Source organism: Lactuca saligna, chromosome 2 (assembly GCF_052625555.1).
Source record: "Lactuca saligna cultivar CGN05327 chromosome 2, ASM5262555v1, whole genome shotgun sequence".
In the NCBI taxonomy this organism is placed as follows: Eukaryota; Viridiplantae; Streptophyta; class Magnoliopsida; order Asterales; family Asteraceae; genus Lactuca; species Lactuca saligna.
In genome coordinates this window covers 57548153-57553695 of record NC_136418.1, presented here as the reverse complement: position 1 = coordinate 57553695, position 5543 = coordinate 57548153, and the positions used below count along the sequence as shown (strand labels likewise).

At 38.0% G+C, this 5543-nt stretch overlaps 1 pseudogene; it reads right to left on the bottom strand.

Moving 5' to 3' along the window:
* Window positions 1–281: 281 nt before the first annotated feature.
* LOC145029751 (villin-3-like) lies at window positions 282–2921 on the bottom strand (annotated as a pseudogene).
* Between the last annotated feature and the right edge of the window lie 2622 nt (window positions 2922–5543).

Genomic DNA, 5543 nt, shown 5'->3' with positions numbered 1-5543 from the left:
TGATACAATACCTCAAGTATGAACATCCCTAATTGTATGAATATTGAAAATAATACCTGGAACATCCATCCATAAGTAACTGTATGAATATTGAAAATAATACCTAATTGTATGAACATCCATCCATAACTAACTGGAGATCCTGTTTCAATATCAATTGCAAGAATAGAACAATCTGGAGAACCAGTGAGGATCACTGATGACAAAAACACACATTCAAAATCAAGTTTAAAGAAATAGCAACTATGTTGCTACTGAGGGTAAAAAGTAAATTACATGGTTCAAGAGTATATAAAGTATAAGGCGGCTATTGCCGCCGCTCTCTGGGACCCACGAGCTAGCATTCTTGGAGGTGGTCCATGTTGAGGAGTTTTAGGAGCAGTAGTTGATTTTGAAAAAGCAGAGGTTAAAGCTGCCATGGCTGATGCTCTTTGGGTGGCCCCACTAAGTTTATTTCCCGGGGGCTTAACATCTTGGCTTTGTTGTAATAAAATAATATGATAGGGGCCACTTAAAAAAAATTAATCCAAAAAAAAACTTTTTATATAAGAAATACCTCTGCTACACAGCCTAAGCCGAAGAGTTGCACAGCCTTCTTGTGGAATGCATTTCCGTGAGCCTGGTTCCATTGAGAAAGAGAAAAATGAGATACAAATTAATTATTAATTATTAATACATATGTATACATACAGTTGTTTTTGCAGGATCCCATGAGAAATATGTTGTGAAGAAGCAAGGTTCGTTTCCCTCTGTTACTCTGTATAATATGACAGATGGGGACAAGGAATCCATAGATGCAGCCAGCTCTACATATTTCTGAAATCAACTTTTTAAAAAACATACCAACCAATACAACGTATAATTTTGCATTTGTATAATTATTATTATTATTATTATATGTACCTTGCCAGTTTCAAAAGTGTTTTGTTTTTCCGTTGACTGTGCTAAATGACCAACCCAAACGATGACCTCAGCATGTGTATCTAATATCAAGATATCCTCTGGAAACAAGTCATCTTGTTCAAAGCTGTGAACTTCTTAAATCTCTAACTTTCCTATAGAGGAAAATAAGATGATAAAAACAGTTGGTGGATATAATCAGCAAAAATGGACATGTGAAAGATGGATGATGGTTTATGGTTTTGAAACCTTTATTGCTTATTACTTCAAACAAGTGAGGTTCACAGATGATTTCCTGTGTTACTTTTCTACTTGAGTAGCTTTGTTTTCCACCAAGTGCAAGCCAGAAAGCTAAGCTCTCTTTTACTTCTCTAGAGAATTTTACAGGTACTCCAGACTAAAGATATAAGAAAAAAGAGTTGAATAAATTATCAAGGACTAGAAAGGGGTATAAAAGTAAATAAAGATGTAAGACCAATAATTTAAAAAGCATACCTTCAAAAGTTCAACAACTTTTGTTGCTAATTGCTGCTGTTCAGGTGTACTCTGGTTTCCATACCCTCTCTACTTGTTGAGCTTTATTATTATGAACTGAAGTTCCTAATATTTCAATCAGTGCAGCAGTATCTGGACTGTAGGTCTCATCATGCAGTCCTTTCTCTACAATGTAGTTTTTATAACCAGAGCTCAATCCACCCTAGTAAAAGTAAAACCAAATATTTACCATAGTTAACAGCCTTCTTCTAGAGCTATATCTTTTACAACTACTACAAGTGGAAGAGAGTACCTTGAGAACAACCATAGGATGAAAGATAGCAACAAATTGTGGTGCTTCTTTTCCTTGATGCATTCGACCCTACGATAAGATACTAATATTTCAAAATTAAATTTATATATAATCAGCAGTGCAACAAGTAAAAAAAGCTATTATATTTATGGTACCTGAACAGGTTTGCATTTCATAGAGTTGAACATTGAAGTAGTTTGTTGAACAGCTGTTTTTTAGTCCTCCTGTGATCAGACAACATAACAAGTCTTCATCCCAAATACACAATTAAAGATTTTTTTTCTTAAAAAAAGAAAAGAAAAGAAATAATACGGTTTTAGTTTACCTGGATGCTATCCTTCCCAATCCAACAGCACAGGTAGTGATCTTCTTTCTTTTCATCAGAATGGTAGGAGTAAAGACAAATATAGCAATCTCCACTGTAAAATTTTCCAATATCCTCCTTGGGTAATTCCGTCTTTTCTTCACCATCAATACGCCATACCTAAAGAGCCCACAATTATTTTATCTTTCTACATTAAATCTAAATGTAGCAACAAGTTTATGATCTGAAACCTCAATTTTTCCATTTTCTCCAAGCAAATGTGGAACTTCCTCCTCTACAGGAGCCGTTTTTGTCTGACCCTTGGCAAAAGCACCTTGTTGCTTCAGCAGAGCTAGTCATTAGAACAAGAGTAGAACTTAGGGTAAGTTTTAGAAAAAGTCAAAAATAGCCCTAGAAAACTCAAACACCCATGTCCCATGTAACAAAAATATATATAAGATATAGAATGAATCTACCTGCTACTTTTCCTCTAGTTTCCTCAAGAGCAGAAGCTGTTGAAGCTACTGACCAAGAAGCAAAGTTAGATTTAAATGAACTTGTCTCATGACCTTGACTAATACGGGTTATAGGAGTTGACTTTGGCAGATTTTCTTTGAGAATAAACTCCTATAGATGGTGGTTATATTATATAGGGGAGAATCAATAACAGATACACAACATAAAAGATAAAAGATAGTAAAAGGTATAAGAGGGAGGAACACGATGGTGGCAGAGAGTTAAATCATAACACAGTACCTGCTACTAGATGGAGAACCGCTGCTTCCAAAGCCAGGAAGCAAATCATCGAAACCTCTTGAACTCTTACAGGCAGCGCGTAGGTCAGCGACGGTGGCGGAGAGGAGAGATGGGTTGGAGGATAGCTACCGCTGCCACCAGTCTTGTCAGACACGAATACAACTTCTCCGCCATCGCGGTTGTAAAAACCGTTGTTTCTTCACAAACATAAATCATTATCTACGGACTATAATCGTGAAGAGGCGTGGCTAAAGCTGAAGGACAACCACCAGCAGCGCCAGCACCTCCATAGGCGGAGCAAGAGCTTGATGGTGGAGTAGAGATAACTGGCGAGGGCTCGTTCAGATGCTGGTGGAGGCTGTTTAGGGCTTAGGGCTTGAAAGAGAAGGGAGATAGAGAGAGAGAGAGAGAGAGAGAGAGAGAAAGAGAGAGAGAGAGAGAGAGAGAGAGAGAGAGAGAGAGCTAGAGAGAGAGAGAGGGGAAGACGAGCTGCTACGGACTATAATCGTGAAGAGGTGTCACTGAAGCTGAAGGACAACCACCAGCAGCGCCAACACCTCCATAGGCGGAGCAAGAGCTTGATGGTGGCGTAGAGGTAACTGGTGAGGGCTCATTCAGATGTTGGTGGAGGCTGTTTAGGGCTTAGGGCTTGAAAGAGATGAGAGAGAGAGAGAGAGAGAAATAGAAGATAGAAAAAATGAGGCGGGTTTTCAAAATTTTAGGGATTTCGTTTCCCCCCTTTTCTACTAAAAGCGCGTTTCATTAAAATTATAAAGCGACAGGTACAGACGACGCGCATTTAAGATAAAGTGCCCTCCGTGTTTTTAATTTTTTTTCTTGAGACACTAAATTAAGGGCACGCAATAATGCGTGACGTGAATCCTTAAATTTTTTAGAGAGATGACACTATTTTAAGGGCACGTCCTTTTGCGTATCATTAATAAGTGCGTGTCGTAAAAAGCGCGTCATTAAAGGTCTGTTTTCTAGTAGTGTCTCCGGATGACCAAACTGATGGTCCCTTTTCACATGGGCTACATATGCCCATGCTTTCTCCTTTTCCTCCAATTCTTGAGCCATTCTAAGATAGAATGGTCTATCTTTCACCACATTAGCTTTGCAGTCTTTGGTAAAGTGGTTCTCCTTGTTGCACTAGTGACAGATTAGAACATCACTTTTATCTTCTTAAGAGGTACCGGAGTCAGTTGAATTGGTGGGCTTCGGTGCCTCTTTGGGTTGAGTGTTCTGAGGTTGCGATGGTGGGTGAGTGTTTTTGGAGAAACGGGAATGATTGTTTTCAGGATTAAAGTTGCAGTTGAAGGGAGGTTTGTTGAACTGATGATTTTTACGAAAAGAAGAGGGTGGTAGCCGGTTGAACTGTTGGCTAACAATAGTAATTGCATTCTGGAATTCTTCTTCATCATCATACTCTGACTCAGCTTCGTATGACTGTGGAGGATTTTCATGCAAGGGAGAGTAATATTAAGTATGTGGTGCTTGTGCTATGAGAGCAAGTGGTCCTCCGAAGTCAGCACAATCCTTGAGTAAGGTAGATTCCTGTGCTTGTAATTCACCATAGATCTTGTACAGAGATAAAGAGTGGATCTTTCTATCTCCTTAGACTATCATCTTAGCAGTCATCCAGTGTCTTCCAAAACCATTGAGTAATTGAAGGTTTGTCTCATGGTTGCTTCGAACCGTGCCAACATTAGATAACTTAGTGACAATCAGATTAAACCTTTTGAATGAGTCTTCTAAACTTTCACCAGCATGAGCTTTGAAATTGTTGAACTCATTGAGTGCGGTTGTGAGCTTCTTATCTTAAGCTTGTTCTGTACCCTCATATAAGTTCTTGAGAACATCCCAGATCTCTTCTGCTGATTTGCAGTTTATGATAATGTCGAAGTTGTCTGGAGCAACTCCATGGGAAATCTCATAAAAGGCAATAGCGTCATTTTCCATTTTGTCAAGATCATCTTTGGTAGGACGATTCAGGTCTGGTTGACCTCCTCCTAGTCTAGTTGTGGTGCCATCGGTTTGAACCGGTGTCAGAACAGGGACATGTGGCCCTTCTTCTACAGATCTCCATACATCTCTTCCAAGTCTCCATAAGTATCTATCCATCCTCTGAGACCAGTGATGATATTCGTTTGCCATCAATATTCGAGCTCTATTAGAACCACCAACACTGTTGGAAACATTGAGAGATAATGCTTGTGCTATATTTCCTTGTTTTGAAAATTATTTTTTTGTTTTAAGAAATGAGCTTCATTGGTATAGAAGGCTTTTAGAAAATCAGAGTTTTGCTTCAAAAGGCAACCAGTTTGGCTCTGATACCAATTGTTGAGAGAAAAACTTGAGAAACACACTTGAACAATCGTTAGAACAAGTTTATCTTGTGGAATTTAAAGTTTAACTCAAAGGATCATAAAGCTCAACATTAATAGAAGTTAGAGTTAGAGAGTTAGATGATTAGATGCGGAAATATAAGGAAATATAAATAACAACAAGTATTATATCAAGTATATACTTAAGTTGATTCTTAACAAGGAATGCAATCAGACTATGTTAGTAAGTGAGATCAAACTTAGTGATTAAGTCAAGATTGACTTGTTCCGAAGGAGAGATTTAGATCTGTTATATTTCAGATTATGTTTAGTAGAGTTTAGAGAGTAAGAAGGAGATGAGAGAGTAAGTTATGAATTTCAAGAGATATGAGATTCAAGATGCGTAGATGATGTATTCATTCAGAAAGAGAAAACTCCTTTTATAGAGTATCAAAGATTACAAATGTCCTAT